Source organism: Tachysurus vachellii, chromosome 19 (genome assembly GCF_030014155.1).
Source record: "Tachysurus vachellii isolate PV-2020 chromosome 19, HZAU_Pvac_v1, whole genome shotgun sequence".
NCBI classification, from domain to species: Eukaryota; Metazoa; Chordata; class Actinopteri; order Siluriformes; family Bagridae; genus Tachysurus; species Tachysurus vachellii.
Genome location: NC_083478.1, coordinates 7567086 through 7580078, shown reverse-complemented (window position 1 = coordinate 7580078; position 12993 = coordinate 7567086).

The window sequence follows — 12993 nt, the reverse complement described above, 5'->3', positions numbered from 1 at the left end:
CAATGTATCTCTCTCCGTTTGATTGTTGGAAATAAACATCTAGTTTCTCCATCTAATGAATAAGTTGCACTACTACTGTACACTGCCTAGGAGGAGTCACAAGATGACAATGTGCTTGAGCTTTAACACAGCTGAAGTTGTGATAAAGGCTTCCCCTAGCAACTCTGAGGAATTTCAGAGTCAAGCTCCCTATGTTTTGAAACCCCCACTTTGCTGACTCCACAAGAGCCTCGTACACACTGAAAGGCATCAGCACACAATAGCCCCGGTGACAAGAGGGTTGGCTACTTTAAAGATGACAGGATCTTACAACAATCCTTTCATTTGTTTTTGCATCATTTTACACAGGAAGCAGCTCATACAGCTTGTACATTACAGCCCAAAAGAACACATAATGCAATTGATGATGAAACATCAAATAAAATTTGCAATTCTAACGGAGTATGAAATTCTATATTTTTATTCAAACCTACAACATAAATCTGAGGAAGCGTAATATAAGTAGGTACCCACAAACAATCTGGGCCACACTATTTTGGGTTACAGCTTCACGTGAACTGGATCCTTGCATAACAAATTGAACTCCTTTATTTTCTTCCACACTTTGTTGAGACTCACCTTGGGGAAAAGATTTAGAATTATTGCTTCTGTCACAGGAGCACCGGTGTTTGTCAAAATATCCATGGCTCACGCCTCCAGCCCCCAGGCTTAAGCCTTTACAAAAACCCTTCACACCAGGCACTGCTCCTGAGGTTTCAGCGGTCCATTCAGCAAACAATGCCATGTCATGAACATCCCCGCCCCTCACTCCTCACTTCACTCACACCTCTTTTTCACACATACATATGAATACATTGACCAAGAGAGATTGAGAGAGCGAGAAAAAGAGTACTATTTCCCTGAGTACAAGTACCTGTGTAAGATACAAGTTAATAAAGGAACAATACAGTATTTTTAAGTTTTGTACCACTCCCTACCAGGCAGGAGAAGGAAGGAAGGGCTGGTCAACTGGGAGAAAAGTTTCAGACATTGAATTGTAGTTTACAGAGATTTGCGCTTTATTAAGTATGTAACTGATGTAGTTTAGATTCTCCTACACATCTTTTTTCCAACTTATCCACTCAGAGAATATAATAACAGAAAAATGTCAATGTAACTGATATGGAAAAGCAATAAGTGGGGCTTTGTGTGGTTTGTTGCGAGGGCTGCCAAGCACAGGTGCTAGTCAACTCAACAGCAGTGTGGCAAACAGCAGGCCCATTGTTAGCAACCCATCAACATATAACATATGTGGCTTGGAGACGCAAGTGTGAGCTAATGTATATCACAGTGCATGCACTCTGGGGGTATATCATTGCTTCCTGTTCTAAATATGGAGAAACAGAATCTAAAAAAAAAAGCAATAAAACTGTATATATTGTTCATTTTGATTTTATGTTTTTATTTAAATAAAATTTTTAATTTATCGTTTTTTTTATTGATTTCATTTAGGTAATTTTGATGTTTATGAATCCATTGTTTCTGTATTTATTTCTGCATTTTTTAATTTTTTGGATTTGTTTGCCTGTTTGTTTGTTTGTTTGTTTGTTAACTTAGTGAATGGTACAGTTATTAAATTCAGTCATAGCATGCAAGACCTGAGTGGTCTGTGAGAGTAAGACAAAAATCCCTCACATTGGTTAAAATTATTGCCACTGGCTCATTTGTTTTGTAAATGTGCTTTTCTGGTTATCACAACTGTAAAAGGTGGTTGTTTGAGTTATGGTAGACTTCCTGGTTTAAAGTTTGGCTATTCTCCTCACTTCTCTCATTAGCAATCAATTTTTGTATGTTGCACTGGATAAGAGCATCTGCCAAATGCTTTAAATGTAAATGTAAACAAGGTATTTGTGGGTTTCTTTTTTTTTCGTTGCACCATTCTATGGTTTAATGTGAACCTTAACACAATGACTTAACCTTTATCTGCTTGATTTTATGTAGATGATAATATGTTCAGCTACAACTTGGAAAGACTGTCACAGAGGACCACCCACAGTGATGAAGACTTGTCTGTGCTTAGTCTTGTGACAGATTTTATTAAAGTACCACCACCAAGTCCAATCCACATGGACTGAAGGCAGTCGCTACATGTCATTGTAAATGAGCTGACGAAAGAGGAGAAACAGAACAATAGCAGATCAAACCACATCTCTGAACTTTGAAACTCTGAATTGCACCGCAAAGTGCATAAGTTGAGGTTTCTATTATATTTCAACTGGTTGGCCAATGCCACTGTGTGTCTGATAGTTCTTCATGTACTGGGAATAAGTTGTTAGTAATGTGTGCACATGGCCTTGGCCCCTTTAAATTGATGTGGTGTTCTAGCGTCTGGGCCAAGCTTCAGGATAAATTCTACAATGTGTGGTTGCACATGAATGCAGCCATGGGGTTGGGGGTGTTGCCATCGTTATCCATACTCTAAAATTACAGAGTAACCTTGTGGTTGGTAGTAAGAACCCTAAAGTGGCATTCCTTTGGCCTTTTGTATCCACAGACTATTTTTCTTATGCATTTCCCCATTTAAAATAATACTGTCTTTATCTAACTGGTGATTTTGGAGTATGTGGATGGAGAAAAGTCCTTTAAATTGTTATTTTCATTAATTATCAGCGATTTGTTGTGAGAACAGCACTTTCAATATTACTGAGGTTTAGATATTTAGCCTACAGTAATCTTTGCATTTATAAGGACAGTGAATGTGAGCAGAAAATAAGATGACAATTATCATTAAAAAGTAATCATGCCCACATTTTAGTCACTCCTTTATAATCCATGACACAAATATAGATCCTAGTATAAAGTTGAGACATGAATCAACAAAAGGGTGAATTCATCATTTAATTTCACCTGGCAAAAATATATTAAAAAAAATCTACATCTACACAATTAAATAGAAAATTATACATTTTCATTTTCGAATTTTAAAAATGATATTGTGTGTTAAAATTTTAAATCTTTTAAAATAAAAATAAACAAATATGGAAGCATATACTATACTCATACACTAGAATGATATATAATTAAACGTTAAAATGCTTCCACACTAAATGTGTTTTAACCATTATGTGTCATGTATGAATATTTATTTGTAATGAGTATATGAAAGGACTTGAAATGAAAACTAAAAAAGTATAGTTTGTTATTTTCCAATACTTGGTAATAGCAGATATTTGGTAAGAGCTATCACAGAGTGTATCCCATTTGACTAATGCTATTAAGTTAAAAGTGCATTTCCAGAGTAACCCTGCTGTATTCAATGCTTACAAATTCAATAACATGCTGTCATCCAGCAGACAGACTAGCAGCCATTTTCCCTCTGGTTTTAGACCTTTGTTCAATTGTGTTTGATGCAGTACATGTATTTCCTGTTGTCATTATCACTGTGAGCAAGACACAAATAAAAGGGCTGATGTCATTAGCCAGGATTGACAGGTTTCAGCAAAATTTGCAGCCCAAGTACAAAAGAGCTGAATGTAGCCCCAAAAGCTTGGGCACCAGAATTGCTTAGTTTCTCTTTTTCTCTGCCTTCGCATAATAAATAAGGTCAACGTGGTGTTTACAGATATACAAACATGATCTAATTAATAAACCCCTTTCCCTGTTCCAATCTTAGCAAAATCTTTTGTACACCATAGACACATATAGGGATACTGCATTTATGCATTGAAAGCGCTTGTTGTGGGAGTGTATTTTGTAATGATTTTCAGGTCATTTATACTTTGATTACAGTTACTTAACTGTTTTTATATAATTAGTACTTTAATTACATATTAAGGGGTTTGAAAACACCTCAGCTGAGTGAACATAATGATAATATGTACATCCAAATACATTCAGGATGGTCATTTGATTTGATTAAGAGTTATTAATGATTAGCTGCCAGGCAATTCTTGAACTCAAAATGTTGTATGATCATACCTAATGGAGCATACTGCATTTTCCATTTCTGAATTGCTGAATCAATGCTCTATTCAAACTGAAAGCTTTTATCACAACATTCCAGTCCTCTGAAATGAAACATACCCATATACCACCGGTTCAAGGCTCACTTAACACAGAAAGGATGCTCAGCGGAAGACAATGACCTCATCCTTGAAGCATTCTTCTTTCAACAAAAGCAAATTTATGGGCAAGTTCTTTAAATCTTGAACTGAAAACTTAGAGCTAAACTGTTTGCAGACTTGATTTGAGTGAAAAGAATGACTCATACTGTTTGTCTTGCAGTTATTAAGATGGCATATATTACTTTTGGGATTACTAGTGCCATAATAATGTGAAACGTGTTGAATAGCCAGCTGTTGATTCAGTGCATTATGATCCACCCTACTTTGACTCTGTTCAGTCATGCATCATATCAGATGAACTTGGCAGCAGGATGGGAGGGAAAGAGAGTGGGCTGTGTGTCTGCATATAATGTGCATTTTTGTGATTCCATGTGTGCCTGTGCCTGTGCATTCTGGCCAACTTATGGCCTCTATGTAAGAGCACACTTACATGACTTTGTACATAAGACTGTGTGTTTACATACACATCACTAGATTTCATTGCCTGGACTGTGTTTGCCATTTAGAAAGTAAACCACTATGAAACACCTGTCTACATATACAGAACTCCAGGAGTCTTGCAATGGCTTGCTGAGTTTACGTGACAGGCACGTCAGGCATGTCAACCCCCCTCACAGCTGAGTAACCCTTGCTTCCTCTTTTAACTTGCCAAGGAGGGGTTCAATACCCAGTGCAGGTGGGGGACAGCTGTTTAAAGTGCAGGATTGAGATTGGGGCAAAGCAAACAATCCATGACTGCAGCATAAGGTCAGGAGGAAAGGGAAAGGCAGAGCCTGGATAAAAAGTAATAAATGTGATGAGAACAATTTAAATAACATTTTAATTTAAAACATTTAAATAAGGTTTTTAGTCAAGAAGCATCAACAGCAACAACCATTTCTCTGTATTGCAGTGTAATGTCTTGCAGTGTCAGTCTGTGTCTGGTTGAATTTGGAATCTGTTTAAACAGTATACCAAACTATTTTCTGATAATCACCTGTGTAATTTGACAAGTAATTGTTGTGAAAAACAAAGGTTGCAAATAAACTGTCTTGGTTTGCTGACAGTTTCTGCATGTTACACAGAGCTGTGAATCTGTGGCCCATCATTTTCTCAAGGGGGCTGGGAAATAAGTGTGAGAACAGCTCTGTTCCTCTCATCATGACCCCAAAATGATTCCCCAGGTGACAACAACTCATTTCTAAATGGCTAGTTCTGTAGAAGAATTTGTAGATACCGCTACACACACACACAAACACACACACACACACACACACACACACACACGCACGCACATTCACATACACATCTAATATATACAGCTATGCAGATATTACAGGCCTGTCATACACAGGCCCAGCACACAGGTTTCACATTTTATATGACTTATATGAGGAATAACAAAAAATCAGGGAAGTATCAGGCTGCAAAACAACAATTTCAAATTATATGGAATTGTTTGAAAAGAGGACATGAACAAGGTTGGACACATTTAATAAAGGTAAAGCGTATGCATTCAGGTTATTACAGAATATTTATATTACATTCAGAAAAAGATTCACCAGACTTCTATTAACAAAAACATTTATTTTATAACATTTTGTCTTCTTCAGTGTGTCCCGAGACTATGCAAAGTTTTGCCTTCAACTGTATAGTCCGCATGTGTAAATGTAAGAAAACCGAAAAAACATATAATAAATATAAATAAAGGATTACATATTTCAAAAAATACTATAATAATAATAATAAAGTATACAGTATATATATATATATATATATATATATATATATATATATATATATATATATATATATGTTCATATGGACATTTGCCTTACATACCATACATACCACCAAATTTAATGATATTTTTTCCTTGATCACATTACCTACAGGTCATTTTACCATTAGCATGGGTGCTGCTTACCTATTTTAGTCTACTTTAAGTAAGCTTATAACCGTATACCTGTCTTATGTTGTTGGTATTACTTAATAAAGCTCCCAAAACTGGTAAAGGAACTCATTCACCTTCCCTAAAGCAGGCTTGGGGAAGTCCCTGGATTAAATAAAAATCTTAAGATGTTGCAGTGGAAAACGTTTTGTGGTAAGAGACTGTGAGAGCAGGCGAATAAAACACTAAACAGGTGTCCCCTACTTAAGTAAGTCCTGTGGTTGAAGCTGGCAGTGATTGTGCAACAAATCAGTACATGTGACAGCTGTGCCTGGGAGGATCCGCCATAGCAAAAGTAAACTTCGTTTCTTCCATGTTATCATGCCTCAACATGCCCAACACCACAGATTCTACCTGAACCACAGTTATGTTTTAAAAGGGTGTGAGAGATGGGGAGCAGTCTAGAATGACTTACTGTAAGCAATGCAACATTTTTCTTTGTACCGTTCTTCATGACTACACATGTCTATGACTACACGTTAGCTCAGAATTCGTTTCAGAATTATGATGAATCAAAATCTTTGTGGTATTTGAAATGTCATTTATTAATACAGTATCACAATGACAATGTTGGATCAGAAAATCTCTAGAAATAGAAATTCTTCAAAGAAATTCCTGATGAGCATGAGCAAATGAGCATATCTCTTCATTATGTCATGTATACTATACATGTAAAGCAAATATAAACCATTGTAAGCATAAAAATACCTTAGTAAAGAAGAAAAAAAACAGTTAGAAGTAAAGTATCATTAGTGGTTGGTGATGTTAATTTGTGGTTTGTGAAGCAAATAACACAAATTCCAGTTTTTTTTTAGTAAGGATGCAAGCCTTGTGCTTGTAACATTCATTGAAATCCAACGGACTACAAATAGATTTAAAGCTTAAAAACTTTCCACAAATGGATAAAGAAACTTTGAATAGATAAATTAAAGTCTGTTGTCAATCCAGGAAAGGCCTGTGATTCCTGATTGGTGAGGTTTTAACTGACAATTGTGTTAGCTCATCTTCAAAGAATTTCTTTATAGATTCTTCCAACATACAGAAGCCAATAACTGTCTTGATCCAGTGTTTGAAATCTTTCTTAATCTGTAATTCTGAAAATAGCCAAATATCCAAAATTTGTATAGAAATTCTCTCTATGAGTAATAGTTCAGAATGAATGGGCTTGATGACACTCCCAAAAGAGAGAGATTTAGTATTTTTTTGCATTATATTACCAAAACGCAGCATAGTATCATGCTATTTTCTTTCATTTCTCTGTTGACAACACATTCGACCATTATGGCATTTCACCATTCTTCAGTTGTTATCAAAAGGGAATAAAACGTATCCATAAACTTTACTCAGTAGAGTAGAGTCTTAATGTTATAAAACATCTGAAATTCCTAGCCTTGTTTTACATTAAGTCTCATTACAGTGTTCTCAAATTTGGGGCTTTCATTCCCAAGCCCTGCTTCAACTCATAGATCACAGAGTAATCCAAATTCAGCACCAGAGTCTTAAACCCCAGATTACAAGGAAGTGCCGTCATCTATCACAACCACAAAACACAACTAGCAGACCATCTTATGCTGTAGAAATTCAGTCAACCTCCAGCTTCTGTTAATTCCTTTTGAATTTGTGCCAGTATGGGCCTGTTATGGCAAAGCAAACCTGAGGAAAACATTAATGTGGTGAGATACAATAATGAGCAGATCTCTTTGTCACAGATATTTGTGGACTGTTTCATCCTAAGAGCAGAGGAGATGATGTAAGTGTAATGTAACACGAATGGCTTAATTGACAAGAAAGACTCTCTTGTTCTGATCTATTGCTGAACGTTTTTGGGTAACAGAGCACAAAAAAATAGAACATTATCAGTCGTATGTATTAACGTATTTGGCTGTGACTGAAACACAGTATTGGCAGTATGGCCTGTTGACATGGTGAGATATATCCAGGGATAGATATCCAAGATTTAATTATACCACAGCACTTTTGAATTCTTAAATCTGATTGGTTCGAAGGTGTTGACTTTATTTTTTATACCCTAAACTTTGACAGAAGTGCTGATCTACTAAGCAAATCACAGGTATATTAATGTGCTTATAAATGTGCGAATACATTACCATTCTGATAGTAATAGTTCATTCACAGTGACATACCACTTTTTCTTTTCCACTACAAATACTGATACTGAACACTTGAGTATGAGCCGAAACCAAGACCCATTCAATAGTTTTCTTAAAAGACAAATACAATTTTTTTTTTATTGAAGCACTTCACAATTAAACCCAAAAACCACCTACAGTGTCATTTCTTTACACTTTATTTTTGTATTTTTAACTCCAACTAAATTAAAATCATATCATTCTTAAATAAGAACAGTTTTTAATCTTTAGATCTTCCCAACATGTATTATTGCTTTCTTTATGGATAGAGCAATAATCAAATACTTAACAACATTTATGATCTGTGTTTATGTAAAGGGGGCAAATCTGTTCACATATAATATAAACTCTAAATCACTGATTATTTTTAAGATTCAACTGAATTTCTGTCAGTTTTATGTTTCTAGCCTTTACTTATTACTAGTATATTTTATGCATAGTATACTTGTATCTAGGAACGAAAAAAGGAACCGCTTGGAAAAGGCTGTCAACATATAAATGAATAATTTCATCCAAGTGTAACGATCATAGACATGTTATTGAATGTGCTGAAAAATAAAATAAAGATGTGGGATTCCACATTGTGTTTTCTGAAAATCAAATTAGAGTGTATTGCCTGACTGAACATGTCTAATAGGTCATGAAGAGATGCCAATTCCAAGCACATGACTTCAAACCATAATAAATAACCTTTATAAGTCTCAAATATATTTAAAAGCAATTTTCTATAGCAGTTTTGCCGGCAAAAAAAATGACTGTTATTTTATAAAATTCCATTCCTGCATTGAACCTTCTTTATCTTTGTACATCTACCTGTATCTATATATCTGTGGGTACATGTGGTTTAAGTAGAAAGGAAATGTAAGCTATGACCCAGAATGTTATCTTGTTAGTGTGATTTAGGAAGTGTGAGAAGCTCCAGTATCAGTAACAAATCCTCTGTCACTTAAGGTCTGGGATGGGGGTTGGGGGGTCTCTCACCCATGACCCTCTCTTTACCTTATTTTAATGAGGTTAACTCTGAGGCTGACCAGAACTGACCCACACCTCTTTCTTATCTTGAGCTTTTTTGAGACAAGACTGGTAAGATCCAACAATTTTTACACTTGCTTAGAGAATGTGAGGCTGATATGTGAGGGTCACAAATTCTGTGAATTTGTAACCTCTGATTCAGCCCAGGCTGGATTTACCCACTGTATATATTTGTGGAATATTCCTGTATGTGTCTGTTTGTGTGTGTGTGTGTGTGTGTGTTAACACTCTTCATTCTCATGCTTAAATGCTATCTTTGAGATTAAGAAGCTTCTCTTACCATCTCTCTTAACATGTTCTAAATCCTTTTTAATGTCAACATCCCACCACAACAAATTTATCAGCTCTCATGACCATATACTTTATCTTTTTAAATGTGATTGACACGGGTTTGCAATGAATAACACAAATTCCCTTCATTCCTGTGTATGGAAAATGCAGACAAAAATGCATTGTTGAGGTGTTGGATGTTCCAGAAATGCTGCCCAAAAGAGGAGTCTTATCAGAGAAAGAAAAGCCAACCCTGTATTTTTGGAATTCTTTCCATTTTCTTTTCTTTTTAATTTGGTCTCTTGGAACGTAAGCAGTATGGCTGTTGCCTATGCAATTATGGAAAACTAGAAAAATGGTCAGCACAAACATAAGGTTTACAGAGACACTAGTCTTCGGCTTTGAACCTACGACCCCTCCCCCCAACACACACACACACACACACACACAAGGAAAAAACATTGTGTTAGAAATTATTAAAAGATAATGCCTTATCTGTTTCATTTTTTTCTTGCTTTTTTCTACAGTTTTAGTCAATTCCCCCTCCTTATCAATTTTACTACATACAACTTTCACTTCCCTCTACTAAAATTACCAGGTCGCATGGTTAGTAATTAAATGCCAGCTGTACACCTTCTGATTGACTTTTAAACTTGAAATTACTTACCAAATTATAGAGCGTGTCTGCAGTGCTCCTTTAAATTTACGAAGTACAAAGATGTACAAGGAAGAATTACTAGAATTACAGTTTGGTATTATGGATAAATATTTGATTTCACTTCATTTACAGTTAAGTGGGTCAAAAGTTATCATTATAGAATGCTTAGTTGTGTAACAATATATTTTATCAAATAAAACAACTGTTAAAATGCTGTCTTCTTTAAGTTATAATAAGTAATAAGCATCATATCATTTTAATACAACGATTCCATATAAAATCTATTTATTCTCTCCAGTAATGCCAACAAATTGGTTACCAAACTGTAGTCAGAGTTTATTACTTACAGTTCCATGGGAGGTACTTAGTACCATAGTTACCTTTGCTTGGCCCTGTAATAAAAGAGAGGGAGGACAGGACATAGAGCTGCTTCTAAGGATTTTCCTCTCTCCCTTCAATCTTTCCACATTTGCTTGCACCCACTGTGTGTTGCTTTTCTGGGAGTGGAGTGTCAATTAAAATTCCTGGCCTTGGCCTGTCATGACAATGTAAATCCTCTGTGCTTCACCTCTTTTCTCCAGTAACATTAAACTCTTCCTGGTGTGATAAAAAAAAATGAGGTGGGCAGACAGAATGGTGTGTTTGCACACTTTAGAAGCCATTAGATGCCATATTCATACCCAACTAAACTGAAAGTTAACCCAAAAACACCTTTATTTAAATGCAAGAAAAATACTCATAGCTCCTTAGGTAAAGTCTGTTTAAAGAAACCATGAAGTAAGCTTAAGAGAAAACCACAGTTCTGGATTTAGACAGTCTTCTTGACAGATATACACTGTGGTGGGTTTCGGGATAAAACTTGATGATCTGCGAGAAGAGGCCCTTTTGTCTATGATGCGTCTCCCCATGTACCGTATCCACAAATCTACTCTTTAGAGAATCCGGCTTCATGCACCCTTCACTACCAGCACTGTCCTTGAGGATTCCATTTCTCTACCGTCTCTATGGAATGTCTGACAAATATCACAAACAACATACCGGTCACCCATCACAAGATTCTTCTCACAAGTGCACAGAAACAAAAATGTTTCAAAAAATCAGCATCAAGGGGTTTCCAGTTGTTTCGTTCATTTACTTTTATGGCTAAGACATGACGAATAACCACATAAATACATACTAGTCTAGATATTTAACTGTGCAAAGACACGCACATTTTTTCCCCTTTGAATAGTAACAAAAGGGAAAATATCAGTGTCTGCTAAAGTAGTGCCCTTAAACACACAGCAAATAGGGTGCTAATTGCATTGGGCAAAATAAGAGCTGTATTTTCTTCCATGTCCTAATGTGGAAAAAGAGCAGTTGTGGATGCATAATTTGATTTTATTAGTTCTGTCTGTATTACCCACAAGACACATCTTTACCATTTGATCAGCTGTGCAGCACTTTAGGTAAACATTTTAACCTCACATACTATGGAATTATTCACACAAATGACAGGCAAAAAAGCAGTATCTCACTCACATCTACAGAGATCTACAACTGTTAAACCAGTTGCTGGATGCATAGCTGGTCAGTAACACTAAAAGCAGTGTGAGCGTTCTTCCTGGTGGACTGAGCTGCATGCTGAATTCCTTACTATGCCATTCATTAAGAAATGACATATGGATATTCATGAGCAGCTGCTACATTTGGATATTGCTTATGCTACGGTTGTTTTGGGAAAATATAATAATAGCATTGTTTCGTGGCACACAATATGAAGAGCTCTTTAATAAAAAATATCACCGTCCGGTATAGCTGTCCTGTAGTTTACAATATATTATGGAAAGAAATATGAATTTTAGTGACAATTATTCATATATTTCATAAATGTATGCAGTATATGCTTTTATAGGGAGAAATATATTGACTATATACTGTATGACAATGTACTATAGTATACTTATTTATGATGATGACCCTTTTTTTTACTCAATTTAATCAACCAGAGGTTGCTTTATAGTAGATGTAATTGGAACATTAATTTATGTCAGAAAGAGTACATCAGTAAAAATTTTAAGCATATTGTAGTTCTCGATATTTATATACCGAAGTACAGTACATGCTCATTCACTGTAGAATGGTGGCATTATTTTAAATTACAATTAAACATCCTATATACCATTAAAGAACATTTCTCAGACCTAGCACCTTTCTCTTTAATCCCATCAAGCTACTAAACCTGTCATGCCAATTTGTAGAGTGTAAAGGCAACAGGAATGCAGAGGTGTTTCTTTTGCAAAATTCACATCTAAGAAAATTTAGGAAAGGAAAGACTTTGGTGCCAATAAAACACCACCTGGCACGCTACTGTAACATTCTGCATCGTCCACTTTCTAGAAGTAACCATGCTGATTCTGCAGCAAATACTGTATATTTTTTATGTACCACAAATGCACATAGATATTGTGTGTAAGCAATAAAAAATTATAGGACATGTGGTTATATGAAAGTAATCCAGAGCATGTTAGTATGTTGATGCAGTGATGTAATGAAGGATACATCTTACCGTCAAAACCATATGAGGACCTTCCCCAAACGTTTGTTCAGAGTTGGACACACAGTTGTATAGAATATCTTCTGTGCTGTAGCATTACAGCTGTAGCTGAATCCCCACAGCCACACTCCAAAATGTAGTGGAAAGTCTTCTCAGAAGAGTGGAAGTTATTGGAAGAGAAATGGAGGACCAAATCTGAAATGGGATCTTCAATAATCACATATGCATGTGGTGGTCAGGTGTCAAACAAACCTTTGGGAAAATGTTATATGCTGTACTATAAATAAACAGTCATATCCTCACCAGTCGTGCCA